The sequence below is a fragment of the Natrix helvetica genome (genome assembly GCF_964273705.1).
Source record: "Natrix helvetica genome assembly, chromosome: 2".
In the NCBI taxonomy this organism is placed as follows: Eukaryota; Metazoa; Chordata; class Lepidosauria; order Squamata; family Natricidae; genus Natrix; species Natrix helvetica.
Window position 1 is genome coordinate 5362900 of NC_138552.1, and position 20570 is coordinate 5383469.

The window sequence follows — 20570 nt, forward strand, 5'->3', positions numbered from 1 at the left end:
GAACTATCATATTTTCCAGAGTATAAGACACACTTTTTTCTGCCAAAAAAGAGGGTGAAAATCTGGGTGCATCTTATACAAAGAATACAGCATTTTTGGCCTCCTGAAACCTCACCCCCTTTTAAAAAAATGGATGTGTAGAGGGTTTGGGAGGGTTTGGGAGGCCTGGGAGTGGGGAAGGCAAAAAAGAGGGGAAAACAGGCCATTGTTTGCTTATGCATGCCCTGCTTTTTGTTTGTTTGTTTGTTTTGTTTGTTTTTTGCAAAAAACGAGGCATGGAGAGGGTTTGGGAGGCCTGCAGAGTGCAAAAACTTTTTTTTTAAAAAAATATATCTCTTCAAAATCTTGGTGCATCTTTTACTCCGGTGCATCTTATACTCCGAAAAATACAGCAATCAATGTCCGTTGGTGTCTTATTAAAGCAGCAACATCTTTGTTTCCAGGATTCAACTGGAACAAACAAAATAACCCAGGCACCACGATGTTTATTAAGCACTAAATAAATGTAATAGTAGGGAGAAAAAATATTTTCCTGATTGAGATGGAGGGTTGAGACTTGAAGTTTTGTCTGCAGTCTACTTTGTGATAGCATATGTCTTTGTTCTTGATGGTTGATCCTAAGATTCAATAGCTTTCCAATACTTCTGTGCCTATCTTTCCCCAGCCACTCTACTTCTACCTGTTGTGGTTAAAGTTTCCATCTACAATTTTAGTTCCACGAAGTTCCATATGTTGGAAGAAATGTCCATCTGGGTTCACTGGATTCATGGAAGTTGCTTGGAAAGAAGGTTTATTGATGATGGACCTCAATCCATAAGGGGGGAAAGGAAAAAGGTGCTGAGTGCCCTGGTTTTATGCCCTTTCTGGGCTTTTGAATTTGAGCTTGTATTCTGATTGGTTGTCAGACTCCCATGAGGCCATGCGGCGGTAACTCTGTAGGTTGTCCTGAGTCCCAAGCTTGGTTGACTCTTGCTGGGTGATGATGTAATGAAAGGGCGTTGGTCAATCCCCCCTATGGCTCTGCCTGAAGGAGGTAGATCTTTGTTATGTAGAATTGACTGGCTCAGGCCTTAATGGCCCATTGACAAAGGTGGGAGGAGATGAGTTTCTGCCTCTCTTTTAGGGGAAATATTCTGCCCTTTTCAATATTTCCTAAAATATTTCATTTTTCTAGGAGAGGGGTGGGTGCTAACTTCCTACACATGTTTTCACTTTTGCTTTTTAACTTTTACTTCTAGAGCTGACAAATTCTTTACATTTTCAGCTACCAGGTTAGGGCCATCAGCAGAGGGCAGGTGATTAATGTTTCTTCCTCCCATTTTAAAACTGCCCACAATTTCTTCCAATCTGCCTCCCCTTGACATATATCGTGAGCATCTGTATTTAAAAGTCATTTGCAGAATATTCATATTCTCAGCCCTATAGATTATCCAAAGCTGCAAAAGAAAACATATGCAAATATTTCTAGTGGATTATTTAGAGAGCAAGTACCCCAATTTGTTATCTCTAATGATTGGTTCGACTGTCCAATCACTGTTATTATTAGGAAGGGCTTTTTTTTTTTTTGCCTTGTGGTTATAATTCAAATGCAAACTGCTTTTCTAAAATGTTAATATTTTATTGAGTGCCCTGCATTCTGGACAAGAGAGAAAAATATTTTCTAACAGATGTATTGAATAATCAAACCATACCGTCTGTCCTGGTTATTTTATTTTTTTTCTATTCGTAAAAGAAAACATGCTTGTTTACTTTTAAAAGTAAAGGTAAACATTTAATCTTTTTCCCCCTAGGGTTTCCTTACTGAGATTCAATCATGTATGTTCTGCTCTAAACCCATTTATTCCTTGAAATGAGACAGAGTTGTAATACTCGAGATACAGTCTGACCATAGCAGAATACAATAAAATAATTACAACCAAAGAATATGTTCTCCATATAATTGAAAATTATAATGCAATTTTAAACTGCATTCATCTTTTTTGCAGTAACATCCCATGCTTGGCTTATATATGGTTAGCATATTAGATATATTATTACATACGACGGAGCTGTTGCGGTGCAGTGGTTAAAATGCAGTATTGCAGGCTAATTCTGCTGACTGCCAGAAGTTCGATTCACACAGGCACAAGGTTGACTCAGCTTTCCATCCTTCCCAGGTCAGTAAAATGAGGACCCAAATTGTTGGGGGCAAGAGGCTGACTCTGTAAATCATTTAGAGAGAGCTGTAGAGCACTGTGAAGTGGTATACAAATCTAAGGGCTATTGCTGTTAAATCCAATTTGCAAGTAACCATTGTTATGTTTCTCAGAATTCATTACTATATCGTATTGGCTTCTTCTAATAGGGCATTTGATATTCCTTTTCTAAGGAAAGACCTCTAAAGGTGCCTGTTATTTTTTATTCTCTTAGTTTCAGCCAATTTCACCAACCTACCAAGATAATTTTGAATTTGGTCATTGTGTTTAAAGAATTTCACTCCCTCACCCAATCTTGTGTCCTTTGGAAAGTTGAGGAGATCTCCTACGATCTCTTCATCCACATTATCAGGTGGAACAACGGCTGATGACCTCTTTCTATCAGTCCACCATAGAAATTGTCCTCACATACGGTTACACTATGGTACACTGGTTTAACAGCTATGGACAGTAAAGCACTACAGAGAGTGATCCATTCGGCACAAGAAACCATTGGTTGCCCTCTAAGTCCACTGGATCACATCGCCAGGTCTCGCTGCTTTAGCAGAATAAGGAAGATACTCAGAGATGATTCACACCCTGGTCAGTGTCTCTTCGCACTTCTGCCATTGGGCGGAAGACATTGAAGCATAGCCAGCCAAGCTAATAGGTTTAAAAATAGTTTCTATCCTTGGGCTGCCAGACTTTTAAACACAACCACAATCACTCCACGCACACATGGAAAGGTATGATTAGTTTTTCTTTTCCTTTCTTTTTTCTTGTCCTAATTATTTGCATAGGGATTATTCTTTATACTATTTGTGTTTTTTGTCATGGATTGCACCAGGGAGGCTAAAACCAATTTCGTTGAATACATCATGTACAATGACATTAAAGGCTATACTATGCTATGGTATGATACACTATACCAGTGGTGGGCAACCTTTTTTTTCAACTGAGCCAAATCTCGCCAAAACCACGATTGAAATTTATTTTGAGAGCCACATTTTTAAAACCGAAAATACATAGGATGGTACACTGTTTTTAGTTTCAATAAGTTTTTATTGAGAATATTCTGCATGCAAGTATCCACATAGGTCGGGAGGATACAAATAACACAACTAATAAAACAAAAACTTTAGAACGATATTATTTATCGATAACGTTAAATTCCGTAAAATTTGCCTTACAATGTAGAGAAAATTACATCCTGACAATGACTGACAAAGTCACAACCACTAATGTGAACATTGGCCTTGCATTTCCTTGGATAGTTTGAGTAAGTCAGGTTTGTATGTTGTTGTTTTTAATTTCATCTCTCTCTCCCACTTTCTTTCTTTTTTTCTTTTTCTTTCTCTCTCTCTCTCTGGCTCTTTGTCTCTCTCTCCCTCCCTCCCTCTCTGTCTCCCTCTGTCATTTTCTCTGGGTGTCTGTCTGTCTCTCTCTCTCTGTATCTCTGTCTCTCTCTCCTCCTTCCCCCATCTCTGTCACTCTGTGTGTGTGTGTCTGTCTGTCTCTCACTCACTCTCTCTCTCTCTGTGTCTGTCTCTGTCTCTCCCTCTGTCTCTCTCCCCTCCCTTCCTCTCTCTCTGTCACTCTGTGTATGTGGGTGTGTCTGTCTCTCACTCATTCACTTAATCACTCTGTGTGTGTGTCTCTCTCTGTCTGTCTATCTTTCTCTCCCTCCTTCCCCCTCTTTGTCTCTCTCTGTCTCTGTGTGTGTGTGTGTGTGTGTCAGTCTCTCTCTGATTCCCTCCCTCACTCCCTCTCTCTGTTCCTCTCTCTGTCTGTCTGTCTCACTCACTCACACACACACACACACACTGTGGTCACCTTGTTGAGTGTTCCAATCACATTTGAAACACTCAACAACTGGCCTGCATTTATGGTATTTTGCAGCATTCTGCAGTCATAGGACCAAAATTGTTGTTGAGTGTTTCAAATGTGATTGGAACACTCAACAAGGTGACCACAGTGTGTGTGTGTGAGAGAGTGAGACAGACAGACAGACAGAGAGAGGAACAGAGAGAGGGAGTGAAAGAGGGAATCAGAGAGAGACTGACAGAGTCTGACAGAATCAGAGAGGTACTTTTAACTACCTGGCAGCGGCGTTTTGCTTTGGGGGGCTCCTCAGAACATCCCAAGACTTCGGAGGGAAGCTTACAGCCCGGAGCAGGAGCAAAGCCCCTTTCCCAACTGGCCCTTCCTCCCTCGGAACGCTTCGGAGGGAAGCTTCTGCAAAAGCCCGGGCGAGTGACAAGTTCCCGCCGTTACGAAGTCTCCGAGGCTGTAATTTTCTGAGCTTTGCACGCACGCCTGTTTTCCACGGCGTAGAGCAGCGGCGAGATTCTGTGCGGCGAGCAATGATTCCGGGGGCCATCCGGGAAGATGAGGAACGCGAGGGGGAACCCTGCCCCCCCACTGATGGCCTCCGGAATCATTGCTCGCCGCTGCTCCACGCCGTGGAAAACAGGCGCGCGTGCACAGCTCAGAAAATTACAGCCTCGGAGACTTCGTAACGGCGGGAACTTGTTGTCACTCGCCCGGGCTTTTGCAGAAGCTTCCCTCCGAAGCCCGAGAGGAGGGAGGGGAGTGGGTGCCTGGCACACAGAAGAGCCGCATTAAAGGATGTAAAGAGCCGCATGTGGCTCGAGAGCCGCGGCTTGCCGACCACTGCACTATACTATACTACTATGCTATTCCATGCTATGCTATGCTATGCTATGCTATTATACTACTATACTACGCTACGCTACGCTACAATACACTACACTACACTACACTACACTATACTATACTGCTATTCTATTCTATTCTATTCTATTCTATTCTATTCTATTCTATTCTATGCTATGCTATGCTATGCTATGCTATGCTATGCTATGCTATGCTATTATACTACTGTACTATGCTATGGTATGCTATACTATACTATACTACTATGCTATTCTATTCTACGCTGTGCTATGCTATGCTATTATACTACTATACTATACTATACTATGCTACGCTACACTACAATACACTACACTACATTACATTACATTACACTATACTACACTACACTACACTACACTACACTATACTATACTATACTATACTATACTGCTATTCTATGCTATGCTATGCTATGCTATTATACTACTGTACTATGCTATGGTATGATACACTATACTATACTACTATGCTATTCCATGCTATGCTATGCTATGCTATTATACTACTATACTACGCTACGCTACAATACACTACATTACACTACACTACACTACACTACACTACACTATACTATACTATACTATACTATACTATACTGCTATTCTATTCTATTCTATTCTATTCTATTCTATTCTATTCTATGCTATGCTATGCTATGCTATTATATTACTGTACTATGCTATGGTATGCTATACTATACTATACTACTATGCTATTCTATTCTACGCTGTGCTATGCTATTATACTACTATACTATACTATACTATACTATACTATACTATACTATACTATACTATACTGCTATTCTATTCTATTCTATGCTATGCTATGCTATGCTATGCTATGCTATGCTATGCTATGCTATTATATTACTGTACAGTATGCTGTATATACTATACTACTATGCTATTCTATTCTACGCTGTGCTATGCTATGCTATTATACTACTATACTATACTATACTATACTGCTATTCTATTCTATTCTATTCTATACTATACTATACTATACTATACTATACTATACTGCTATTCTATTCTATTCTATTCTATTCTATGCTATGCTATGCTATGCTATGCTATTATATTACTGTACTATGCTATGGTATGCTATACTATACTATACTACTATGCTATTCTATTCTACGCTGTGCTATGCTATGCTATTATACTACTATACTATACTATACTATACTATACTATACTATACTATACTGCTATTCTATTCTAATCTATGCTATGCTATGCTATGCTATGCTATGCTATGCTATTATATTACTGTACTATGCTATGGTATGCTATACTATACTACTATGCTATTCTATTCTACGCTGTGCTATGCTATGCTATTATACTACTATACTATACTATACTATACTATACTATACTGCTATTCTATTCTATTCTATTCTATTCTATTCTATTCTATTCTATTCTATTCTATTCTATGCTATGCTATGCTATGCTATGCTATGCTATGCTATGCTATGCTATGCTATTATATTACTGTACTATGCTATGGTATGCTATACTATACTATACTATACTATACTACTATGCTATTCTATTCTACGCTGTGCTATGCTATGCTATTATACTACTATACTATACTATGCTATGCTACGCTACAATACACTACACTACATTACACTACACTACACTACACTACACTACACTACACTATACTATACTATACTATACTGCTTTTCTATGCTATGCTATGCTATGCTATTATACTACTGTACTATGCTATTGTATGATACACTATACTATACTACTATGCTATTCTATTCTATGCTATGCTATGCTATTATACTACTATACTACGCTATGCTATGCTACACTACACTATACTATACTGTACTATACTATACTATACTATACTATACTATATTGCTATTCTATTCTATTCTATGTTATGCTATGCTATGCTATTATACTACTGTACTATGCTATGGTATGCTATACTATACTATACTGCTATGCTATGCTGTCGTGCCATGCCATGCCATGCCATGCCATGCTATTAATAAGCATAGAACTCCAGTATCTGAGGGGCTGACACAGAGAAAAGGGATTGACATATTCTCCAAACGACCTGAGGGCCGGTCAAGAAGCAGTGGGTGGAAGCTCCTTGGAAGAAGATCCAAGCTGGAAATAAGGAGAAATTCCCTGACAGTGAGAGCAATTTATCAGTGGAACACCCAGCCTCTTGAAGTTGTGGGTGCTCCATCGCTGGAAGTTTTTCAAAAGTAAATTGGACAATAATTTGAACAGGATGGTTTGAGGTCTCCTGCCTTGAGGAGGGTTGAACTGGTGGCCCTTCCTGCCTTATGAATCTACCTTCTATGTTCTAGTAAAGAGAAGAAGACCTGGGACCGAATCTTCCGGCCTCCCAGCTGACCTTTCTCCGAGTGATGTGCCTTCTTTGAGCCTGATGTCAATTAAACTCCTTTATTCTCAGGCCATCACACTGACACCATTTTTAAATTTTTCAATATGCTTTACTACATTTCTATCAAAGATTTAAAAAAATTAAAAGAAAAAAAAAGCTAAGTAAAGTAGAAGTGCAAAGCCTGTAGAGGTTCTCCGTCATCCAGGTGACAGCTGTCCCAAAGGTGATTTTTCAGGAGGCAACTGGACTTTCTTGTTGTTTTTTTCTTTTGAAGACTTTTCATTTGTCACCCAAGAAGCTTCTTCAGGATGGATAGTATGGTGGGGAATGGAAGGATTTATATTCCTTGTAGACAGCTGGTCGTTTGCATCCTTTAAGTGGGTCATTGAGGCCACTTGGAGGCTTCTCTGTGTCCTCAGAGTCAGAGTGGTGCTCCTGGTTCCCATCGTCTGCAAATTTTCCTCTAAAAATCTATTCCTACTCCTGCATCATTCAAGGGATGTTCACCCCAAATTTATTTATCCCAATTTCATCCCTTTTAGCTATACAATTTGACCCTCTGACCCGAGGGACACAGATAAACCTCCAAGTGGCCTCAATGACCCTCTAAAAGGATGCCAATGACCAGTTCTCTGCAAGGAATATAAATCCTTCCATTCCCCACTATCCTGTCAGAGCTGAAGAAGCTTCTTGGATGAAAAGCGAAATGTCTTCAAAAGAAAAAAAGACAAGAAAGTCCAGTTGCCTCCAGTAAAAAAAAAAAGCACCTTTGGGACAACCATAACCTGGATGACTGAGAAGCTCTACAGACATTTTTAGCTATACAATTTGGCGTGAACAGCCTTGGAATGGTCTGGGAGTAGGAATGGATTTCCAGAGGAAAAATTGCAGACTACGGGAATAATAATAATAATAATAATAATAATAATAATAATAATAATAATAATAATAATAATAATAATAATAATAATAATAAAAAATTTTATTTCTAGACCGCACCCTTTCCCCGGCAGGACTTGGGGCGGTGTACAGTCATGTTAAAACCATATACAAATACATAGACAGAAGCGTAGACGTAGACGTAGACATAGACGTAAATGGAGGAGGTAAAAAATATACTGTACAGTTCTTAATTAAAATACAAATACAATTAAAATTCCCTTAAAAAATTCCCCAATAAAATGTTTAAAATGTTTGCCAGGAGGTGGAAGATGGAACTATCAATCGGCTAAGCCAGCTAGTCGGAACAGGTGAGTCTTGAGCTTCTGTCGGAAGGAGCGGAGGTCATTTGTAGTTCTAATATCGGGAGGGAGGTCATTCCAGAGGGTTGGGCCCATCACAGAGAAGGCTCTACTCCTAGGCGCCACCCGCTGGCACTGCTTGGCGGATGGCACCTGGAGGAGACCCTCTCTGTGAGAGCGGATAGGTCGCAGAGATGTATGAGGTGAGATGCGGTCCCGCAGGTAACTAGGTCCCATGCCATGGAGCGCTTTGAAGATAGTAACCAACACCTTGAAACCATTTCCATTACTCAGGAGACCCTGGGGACATAGATAAATCTCCAAGTGCTTCAACAATCCACTAAAAGGATGCAAATGACCAGCTGTCTGCAAGGAATATAAATCCTTCCATCCCCCACTATCCTGTCAGAGCTGAAGAAGCTTCTTGGATGAGAAGTGAAACATCTTCAAAGAAAAATCAAGGAAGTCCAGTTTCCTCCCTGAAAAAGCATATTTGGGATGAAGGTGCAAAGAAGAAAGAAAAAAAAAATGAAAAGAAGTGAAGATAGAACAGCTTCCAACTTTATGCCATCTTTTTCTAGAGTTACAGTAGCTTCTGCTGACAGAATTTATCTCCATCATTGGACTTGTTCGTAACTGTGCTTTTAGTAACAGCTTCTTCACAGTGATTTGCAGTTCCTTTAACCATTAGCCTTTCTTGCGATGATAAGCTGCACATAATTATTCTGAGTTTCTGAAAGCCACTAAGCCCTTCCTCAAAATTCCATCCAGCACATACACTAGGTGTTTGATTGTGCTCAGCTTTAATTCCTCTTAAATTCAGAAATGTTAATGTTACCTGGTCACTTCCACGCACATTTCTGCTACTTGCTTCCTTGTCAGCTCTGTCTCAACTTGAACTTTTAAGTAAGAATGATCCTTGAATATTTGTTGAGAAAGATATAGTTTACTAAAGGTCAAGTGTAGCAAAGCCAGAACTGAGGTTCACTCACCAAATCCTCCCATCATTCAATCAGTTTCAAAATGTTTTTGAAACAGAGAATAGAAAATAGAATAGAAATAGAATAGAATGGAATGGAACGGAAGGGAATGGAATGGAAGGGAAGGGAAAGGAAGGGAAGACCCCACTCCCTTCTAACATTGATGATGTGACCTAATCAACTAATGAAACAGCTGCAAGAAAAACCACCAAGCCCAAAAAACAATGACTTCAAAATTCAAACCTGAGCTACAACGTGAAAACAATTAACCCGTGGAACAGCTTGCCTTCAGAAGTTGTAGGTGCTTCATTACTGGAGGTTTTCAACCATCTGTCTGAAATGGTATAATACTTGAGTAGGGACTTGGACTAGAAGACATACGAGGTCCTTTTCAGCTCTATTCTGATTGATTGAAATATTCTCCTCTACCCGCCATCCAGCTTCTAAAGGAGTATGTTGTCTCCAAGAGAATTCACAGATGGACCAAGAGGTTCTTCACAGAATAAGTGGTAGTTAAAAGCTCCACTCACCCCACTTTCATGCTGACTGAAAGAACTGCAATTTGCTTTTGGTCTTCTATTTGGTTATGGAGATTATAGTAAACACCAATCATATTATTGATTTTATTCGTGCCTACATTTCATTTTACCTTAGATGCTCTCTGTTGCAGTGCCAGGTTTTTACATTTAAATTTGCATGCAGCCAGGCATGAATATTTTTAAATGTACAGTGATTTCCATTATATTGCTACTCTTCCTGTATCCTAAACTGTATAATTGCTAAGCTTACGACTGAGACTGTCTTTTATTTATTGCTCCTGCAAACTGGGGGATATGAGCCAGGAAGGAAGATAGGTTGAAGTAGTTATCACCTGAGTTTCTTTCAGTACCCCGAATCAGCAATTTTGTTCTTAAGCGGGGAAAAAGTTCTGTCTTTATGTCTCATAGAAGCCATGGATTTGAGAACACACAGCAGAAGATGGAGAGAAAATATCAATATATCAAAAACAATGATTGCAGTAGCCAGAAGAGCAAGAAAGGGGGGAGGAGGGGGGGAGGAGGAGGAGGAGGAGGAGGAGGAGGAGAAGAAGAAGAAGAAGAAGAAGAAGAAGAAGAAGAAGAAGAAGAAGAAGAAGAAGAAGAAGAAGAAGAAGAAGAAGAAGAAGAAGAAGAAGAAGAAGAAAAAGACAGATCCCTATGTGTGGAAGAAGAATTTAATGCTATCTATTTATATCAATATATCAAAAAACAATGATTGCAGTAGGCAGAAGAGCAAGAAAGGGGGGAGGGGGAGGAGGGGGGAGGAGGAGGAGGAGGAGGAGGAGGAGGAGGAGGAGGAGGAGGAGAAGAAGAAGAAGAAGAAGAAGAAGAAGAAGAAGAAGAAGAAGAAGAAGAAGAAGAAGAAGAAGAGGGAGTAGTAGTAGTAGTAGTAGTAGTAGTAGTAGTAGTAGTAGTAGTAGTAGTAGTAGAAAAAGCAGAAGCGGAAGAAGAAACAAGGAATTGAAAATAGCTATAGGTTCTGTTTTCCAGACTATTTTGATTCTACATCGTAGTCTCATCTAAAACAATTCAATTCCGATAATTCATTTTTAATTAATTTATCGGAATGTAAAATTAAAATATTAAAAAATTGGGGGAGGAAAAAGAAAAGAAGAAAATGGAATGGAAAGGAGGAAAATGTCTCTGTAGCGCAGTAGAAAAAGGGAATGGCACCCATAGTAATATATATATATACTAGCCATTTCTGTAACAACAAACCTATCGAACCAGCAAAGCCAAAATCAAAGTTTCATTCCCCCTCCCCCCATCTCTGGTACAAAATCCAGAAGCAGTTTTCAAGTTGAAACAGTATTAGAGGTGTTATTTTCTTCTGTGAATATAAATGGTGATCTATAAAGATTAATAGGAAAAGTATTTCTCAAAAACAAGGGGAAAAGTACAGGTGGTTAAATTGATGACTTTATTAGAAAACAATTCAGCTCCATAGAGGCCTTATCTGAATATCGACATAAATATTGATTCAAATGTTAGGCTTGGAAATGTAGTCACAGGTTTTTTTTAAAAAAACTATATCTATTCCTGTCACTCACTATGGGAATCCCAATGGAAGCATCTGGAACAACAGAGTTGGAAGGAACCTACAGGTCTTGTAATCTAATCCCTTTCTCAGATAGGAAACCTTATACTAGGGCTGGGTTCCTGCCAGTTCTAACCTCTTCTGTAGAAGAGGTTCTACAAAACTACCCTGCTGTTTGGAACCGGTTCCAGCTCCCTCACCCTCACCCGTCTGCACCATGCTTGCCCCGCCCGCTGCTCACTGATTGGCTGGCTCACCAATCGCCCCGCCCGCCTCTAAGAGTCCTATCTAAACCTTAAAGTCTTAAAGCTGTCAAGTTTGAAAAACCCTGGGTTTTTTTTTTCTAAAGGGTTAGGGGTGCAAGGGTCTTGTAACTTGACAGCTTTAAGACTTGCACATTTCAAAGCCAGAGTTCCTGAGCCAACATGACTGGAGGAGGAATTCTGGGAGTTGAAGTCCACAAGTCTTAAAGCTGTCAAGTTTGAACACCCCTGGGCTTTTTTTTCTAAAGGCTAGGGGTGCAAGGGTCTTGTAACTTGACAGCTTTAAGATTTGCACACATCAATGCCAGAGTTCCTGAGCGAACATGACTGGAGGAGGAATTCTGGGAGTTGAAGTCCACAAGTCTTAGAGCTGTCAAGTTTGAACACCCCTGGGCTTTTTTTCCCTAAAGGTTTAGGGGTGCAAGGGTCTTGTAACTTGACAGCTTTAAGACTTGGACACTTCAATGCCAGAGTTTCTGAGCCAACATTTTGGTTGCTAAGCAAGAGCGTTGTTAAGTGAGTTTCACCACATTTTACAAGTTGGCCATGCCCACCCAGTCACGTGACTGCCAAGCCACTCCCACTCAGTCACATGGCTGTCAAGCCACCCTCACCCGGTCACATGGCTGTCAAGCCACTCCCACAAAGCAGGCCACACCTACAGAAGAGGTTCTAAAAATATTTGAAACCCACTACTGCCCTATACCTGTGGCACCCATGCCAGAAGTGGCACGCAAAGCCATCTCTCCGGGCACACCAGTCATTGCCTGTTGCCCTTCTGGGCTCTGGCACGCATGCGGGATCACAGGAAACTGGAAGAGCAGCTCCCTGGTGTGCATGCATGCACTGGAAAGCTGAGCTTCCAGTTTCTAGTGTGCACATACACACCAGCTAACTGTTGTTTGCATGCACATGCATGCCAGAAACTGGAAGACCAGGTGACCGCCGTGCATGTGCAAGCAGGAAGCCAAAAGCTCAGGAATGGCTCTTCCAATTATTGTCGTTCCTGCACATGTGCGCCAGGGAGCTGCTCTTCCAGTTTCCAGTGCTGTACCATGCAAGCGGACGGTCTCATTTCATCACTCGGTGCCAAAAAGTTTTGCCAACACTGCCCTATACCATTCCAGACAAATGGTTGTCCAATATCTTCTTCAGTGTTAGAGCAACTGCAACTTCAGTTGTTCCACTGACTGACTGTTCTAATTGGCAGGAAGATTCTCCTTATTTCTTGGTTGCTTCCTTCCTTGGTTAGTTTCCATCTGTTGCTTCTTGTCCTGCCTTCTGGTGCTTTGGGAAATAGTTTGACCCCCTCTACTTTGTGGCAGCTGCTCAGATATTGGAAGACTGCTCTCATGTCTCCCCTAGTCCTTCTTTTCATTAAACTAGACATACCCAATTCTTGCATATATTTTACCCTTCAATCCTTTAATTTAGTTTTGTTGCTCTTCTCTGCACTCTTTCCAGAGTTTCAACATCTTTTAAAATCCTTGATGAGGGGCTACCTAGTAAGCATCTGAAGCAGTGGTGAAATTTAATTATTTATACTACCGTTCTGTGGGCATGGCTTGGTGGGCATGGTGTGGCTTGGTGGGCGTGGCAGAGGAAGGATACTGTAAAATCCCCATTCCCTCCTCACTCCAGGGGAAGGATACTGTAAAATCTCCATTCCTTCTCCACTCCAGGGGAAGGATACTGTAAAATCCCTATTCCCTCCGCTCTCCAGGGGAAGGATACTGTAAAATCTCCATTCCCTCCCCACTCCAGTGAAAGGATACTGAAAAATCCCCATTCCCTCCACACTCCAGGGAAAGGATATTGTAAAATCTCCATTCCCACCCCACTCCAGGGGAAGGATACTGTAAAATCTCCATTCCTTCTCCACTCCAGGGGAAGGATACTGTAAAATCCCTATTCCCTCCGCTCTCCAGGGGAAGGATACTGTAAAATCTCCATTCCCTCCCCACTCCAGTGAAAGGATACTGAAAAATCCCCATTCCCTCCACACTCCAGGGAAAGGATATTGTAAAATCTCCATTCCCACCCCACTCCAGGGGAAGAATACTGTAAAATCTCCATTCCTTCTCCACTCCAGGGGAAGGATACTGTAAAATCCCTATTCCCTCCGCTCTCCAGGGGAAGGATACTGTAAAATCTCCATTCCCTCCCCACTCCAGTGAAAGGATACTGAAAAATCCCCATTCCCTCCACACTCCAGGGAAAGGATATTGTAAAATCTCCATTCCCACCCCACTCCAGGGGAAGGATACTGTAAAATCTCCATTCCTTCTCCACTCCAGGGGAAGGATACTGTAAAATCCCTATTCCCTCCGCTCTCCAGGGGAAGGATACTGCAAAATCCCCATTCCCACCCCATTCCTCGGGGAAGGATATTTCAGAATTTCCATTCCATCCCTACTCCAGGGGAAGGATAGTGCAAAATCCCCATTCCCTCCCCACTTGTGGGGGAAGGATATTGCAAAATCTCCATTCCCTCCCGACTCTGGAGCCAGCCAGAGGTGGCATTGGCCGGTTCCCTGAACTACTCAAAATTTCCACTACTGCTTCCCCAGAATCTGCTGGATTTCACCCCTGATCTGAAGGTCTATGAAAGAAGAGATTTAGAGAAGTACATTAACTTAGAATTCTGATCCTGGACAACATCGTACTCTTTGCTTGGAAATGCACAATGACCCAGTTGTGAGTCTTGCTGTCCGTTGCCCAACTCACAATCAATTAAAAGACCTCTTGGAAATGTATGCGAGTGGGCAAGCAATTTGTCATCTGCATTGTCCAGCCACAAAGGAGCAAGGAGAGGAAACAGGACGGATTGTTATTGTGTGAACTAATGGGCCACATTAAAGCCACTTCAAAGCTGGAGTCCCGTTGGCTTTGAAATCTCTCTCTCCCCACCTCAGATCAAGGCTCTAGCTTTCATCTCGTCCTCTTCTCTGCCCTGTCGACGGTCTCATTACGAGGTTTAAATATGAGGCCTTTCAAAGGAAACTTTAATTGAAGGTAAATTCCCAGCAGTCAAATCCAAGACTTGCCTTTGATAAAAAATAAAACAGAACAACAGTCGAAGTTGAGAGAGAACAGAGATGTCCTGATTAGCAATGAAAAGAACTTGACTGGGGACAAAGCATCTGTGCCTGCCTTCAAAAGGGCCCTTCCCTTCCCGTTCGTCAGACTGTCTTTAGATACCGTTCAACTCTGCACCTCAGATGTGTGAGAAACATTTCAGGAATATTGTTTTGGCTGACATGAGTCAGCCGCGGAAAGAGTACAGGCCCGTCATTCCTCGTGGCTGTGAACGGTTAAGGGGAATAGTGAGCTGATTAAAAGGAATAAATAAAATTTGATAGGCATTTTCACCGTCATAGTTATCCCCCCCCTCTTTTTAAAATGGCTTTGGATGTTAAAAGAAGTTTCGATAGAAGCCAAATAATCTCAGGGGCTGCCACAAAGAAGAGGGAGTCAAGCTATTCTCCAAAGCACCCGAAGGCAGGAGAAGAAGCAATGGGTGGAAACTTATCAAGAAGAGATCTAACCTAGAACTAAGGAGAAATTTCCTGACAGTGAGAACAATTAACCAGTGGGACAGCTTTCCTCCAGAAGTTGAAGGTGCTCCAACATTAGAAGTGTTTAAGAAGAGATTGGATAAATATTTGTCTGAAGATGTGTAGGGTTTCCTGCCTAAGCAGGAGGTTGGACTAGAAGACCTCCAAGGTCCCTTCCAACTCTGTTATTCTGCATTGTACATTTTATTCTTTGTGGTAGCTCAAAGTGCTTCTGAGTGCTTCATCACTGGAAGTTTTCAAGACTCTGGTATTATTATGTTCTATTGTTTGTGTTTGTGTTTTGTTGAGTTCTAGTATGACATGGTCACTCTCACCCAAAGTTCCTGCACTTTCAACTCCTTCTATCACTTCTCTGTAAGAATTAAGTTCAGTATGGCTGTCCCTCTAGATTCCTCCTCTACCTTTTGGACCACAAAGCTAGGTTGGTCAGGAATCTTTTTGATTTCTCACTTGGTGCAGAATTAGTCTTTCAATTGATGTCAGGGTAATTGAAGTCCCCCAAAACTATTATAGTGTGCTTGTCTGAGATGCTAGAAGGCCTCCTGCCTTGAGCGGGGGTTGGACTAGAAGACCTCCAAGTCCCTCCTAACTCTGGAGTTTATTCAATTTATTTTAAGCCTATGAGAGTTACCCACCTGGAGATAGGATTGATTTTTTTTTACTGATTGGGTTTACCTGTTGGGTGAATTCATAACTTGGTATAAATTTTTGCCTTTCTGTGTGCTCTCTAAATTGTTGTTGGACAATATCAACTAGAATAACATCCAACAAGTAAATGAACCTCAATGACATAGTTAGTTAGTTAGTTAGTTAGTTAGTTAGTTAGTTAGTTAATTTGTTTCTTTGTTTCAGAACATTTTTAGTTTTGTTAAGTAATGAATGATAATTTACTTTATCAACAACCCACCAGACTTCCAGCCACATGGTTGTTGCAGGATGGTATATTTATTAATATATTTCTTGCACTTATTTTGAGTTCTTAGGCATGAAAGTTGGTTGGGCCAGTCACTAGGAGATATTGAGTTCTAGTCCTATTAATGAAAGCCAGGTAGTGTTCTTGGGCCAGCCACTTTCTATCAGCCCTAGGAAGGAAGCAATGGCAAATCAATTTTTAAAACTCTTGACAAGCAAACTGCAGGATTTATCCAGATAACCTCTGAGAATCGGACATGACTGAATGGAAGAAAAAAATATCTTTCATCCATCCATTCACTCATGATGGTAGAAGGACTCCTACCTTGGATAGGAGATTGGATAAAAGACCTCCAAGGTCCCTTCCAGCACTATGATTTTATGATCTGCCTGCCTGCCTGCCTGCCTGCCTGCCTGCCTGCCTGCCTGCCTGCCTGCCTGCCAAGGTACCTTCCAACCCTGTGATTTTATTATCTTTCTGTCTGTCTGTCCGTCCGTCCATCCATCCATCCATCTGTCCGTCTGTCTATGATGGCAGAAGGACTCCTGTCTTCGGTAGGAGATTGGACTATGTCTGCCTGCCTGCCTGCCTGCCTGCCTGCCTGCCTGCCTGCCTGCCTGCCTGCCTACCTACCTACCTACCTACCTACCTACCTACCTACCTACCTACCTACCTACCTACCTACCTATCTATTCGTCTGTCTGTCTGTCTGTCTGTTTATCTATCTATCTATCTATCTATCTATCTATCTATCTATCTATCTATCTATGTCTACGTCTACGTCTACGTCTACGTCTACGTCAACGTCTACGTCTACGTCTACGTCTGTCTGTCTGTCTGTCTGTCTGTCTATCTATCTATCTATCTATCTATCTATCTATCTATATCTATATCTATATCTATATCTATATCTATATCTATATCTATATCTGTCTGTCTGTCTGTCTGTCCGTCCGTCCGTCCGTCCGTCCGTTCGTCCACCCACCCACCCACCCAACCACCCACCCACCCACCCACCCACCCACCCACCCACCCACCCACCCACCCACCCACCCACCCACCCACCTATCTATCTATCTATCTATCTATCTATCTATCTATCTATCTATCTATCTATCTATCTATCTATCTCCATTTCTCCCTCATGTACCTAAGTTAAGAAATGCCACCTGCTGTAGGCTTGCCTTGAAAGATCTCCTAGTAATTCTCATTATCCTTTACTGTAGCTTTTCTACAATATAGAAATCCTCCCCAAAAAATTCTCCCCCACCCTCTTTCTCTCTCTCCCCACTCTTGTAATTTGCAGATTCCAAATGTATTTTGTGCTCTTTGAAGAAGAAGGAGACTTGAACGTAAGTGACTTTGTAGAAGGACTTGCAATTGGCAGCAGGTTCACAAAATCTTGGTTGTGAAATCTCTCTTTTAAGTAGGTCTTGGATTTTCAGTTCAATTCAAGTTCACCCAGTGCAGAGTTGGCACCTATTAGAGGCAACACAGTACTTCAGGTCAACTAATCTGGATACAATAGAAAGGTAAGATAGTTCAAAAGGACTTGAGAAAATGTATTAAAGAGTGGAGAAAATTAGAAGCAATGTAGCAGAAAATAATAGATACTGGGAGGAGGAACAAGGAAGTACTGGGTGTGTGTCGGTATGCTGCTTATGGTTTATGAACAAAATATACCAAGTTAAAAATATCTAATGATGATAACAGGAAGAAGTAAACCAGTAAAGGGGAATATTTGTAGCTTGGTTGTTTTCTGGAAGACATTTCATTTTCCAAACGAGGTAACATCATCAGTGTTAGTAAGGAGTAGGGTTACATAGAGTATAAACTTTAAAGCAAACCCCACTCCTTACTAGCACTGATGGTGTTACCAGTTTCAAGAAGAGTAAAAGATTAAGATTAAAACCCTGGTATCTCATCATGTATGTCCTGAAACCCGAGAGAGTAAGAGACAAATCTTGATGGACTCTATTGCACAACCTGAGAGTAATGCAAGAAGATCCCTCCTGTAAACCTTAAAATTTCAGAATAGACAACTCAGTGGTGGGTTGCAGGTGGTACGCCCCGGTACAGGCATACCAGAGCCTGCCCAGAGCATTGGGTACCGTTTTGGTATGGTGCTCCGGAGGGCCCACCTGCCAGCCCGAGCTCCTTACCTGTTCTTTAAAGCCTTTGGCACTTCTGCGCAGGCGCATGGCATGTACAGCGCCTGCGATCCTCTCCACTGAGGAGCTGAGACTCGCAGAGGCTTGCAGAAGCATCACTGGAAGCTACGACTCATGCGCACGTGCATCCATGTGGGTGACGCCGGGCCTGTTCAAACCGTACCAGTTGGAACGGGATCCGGAACCCACCACTGAGACAACTGTATGGTAGAGTTGGCCAAACTTAAGATTCAAACTCAAAAGCTGTATGGTGTTCCTATCTGCAGGAACTTAAAGATGTGTCTTTAGAATGACTCGCCTCCAGAAGATGTGGATGCTCCAACACTGGAAGTTTTTAAGAAGAGACTGGACAACATTTTGAATGGTATGAGTTCAGGAAATTGGACTAGAAGACCTCCAAGGTCCCTTCTAGCCTTATTATTCTATGTTCTGTTTTGCCCTCCCCCCAAACCTATGCCAAAAATGGGCCTTCAGTTAGTGCCAACATACCTCTGCTAAGAGCACGGTTCTGTAATGTAGTGGCATAGATGTGGGTGCATCCATGAAAAAGGGAGGAGGAACACAACCCCAAAGAAAATAAATTGCCAACAATAGTTTTCTAAGGCTCCACCTGATGGAAAGAGAAAAAAAATAAGGTCAGGGTAACGCTTGCCCACCTTAATTTATCATCTTCAGATTGGACAGTGATAGATAGATAGATAGATAGATAGATAGATAGATAGATAGATAGATAGATAGATAGATAGATAGAAAGATAGATACTGTAGATAGGTAGGTAGGTAGGTGGGTGGGTGGGTGGGTGGATGGATGGATGGATGGATAGATGATAGATAGATAGATAGATAGATAGATAGATAGATAGATAGATAGATAGATAGATTTGGATGGATGGATGGATGGATGGATGGATAGATGATAGATAGATAGATAGATAGATAGATAGATAGATAGATAGATAGATAGATAGATAGATAGATTGATTTGGATGGATGGATGGATGGATGGATGGATGGATGATAGATGATAGATAGATAGATAGATAAATAGATAGATAGATAGATAGATAGATAGATAGATAGATAGATAGATAGATAGATTTGGATGGATGGATGGATGGATGGATGGATGGATGGATGGATAGATAGATAGATAGATAGATAGATAGATAGATAGATAGATAGATAGATAGATAGATTTGGATGGATGGATGGATGGATGGATGGATGGATGGACGGACAGACAGACAGAGGTCAGAGTTCAGTTGCATAAATTCAAATGCAGAAGCACACATTTACATAAGAATAGATGAATAAATGTACAGTACCAACAGGTGGTTATTCCAAGTAAACACAAGGCAGGAAAGTTACAGCAAACACAAACAGTTTCATTTCAGCAGTCAAGCCCAGACAGACGGCTAGTTTACTTCTCAGAGCAGCAGACTGCTTAAGTTTCTGTTTCAATTCTCTGCCCAGACTCAGATCTGTTTAAGCTCCCATTGGCTGACTTAGTTGCTATGCCTATTCAGTGGCTGACCTTGTTCCCATGTCTCTCCCAGTGATGAATATTTTAACGATGGATAGATAGATAGATAGATAGATAGATAGATAGATAGATAGATAGATAGATAGATAGATAGATGATGGTGGAAGGAAGGAAGGAAGGAAGGATGGATGGATGGATGGATGGATGGATGGATGGATGGATGGATGGATGGATGGATGGATGATAGGGAGGCCATAGTTTTCAGTCCTCTGATGGCCAGTTGGCACCTGAAATATCACATTTGACCCATGAAAGTGACTTTTAAGTATAGACATGGAACTAGTTTCATTTCCAGAGACTTCCACTTCCCACCCTTAAGATCCCTAATCCTGAACAATTTCAACCTCTTCCCTTTTGGTGATGACACCTTATCTCCAAGTAGTTCTCTAAAGTCCTTGGAAAAGTTGGTGGATCAAATGGTTTCACCAATTTTTATGTTCTCTACCTATTTTTTAAGAGCTGAGATAACTACGAGACTTTTCACCCATCTATATGCTCTGGATAGATGGATTCCGATTAC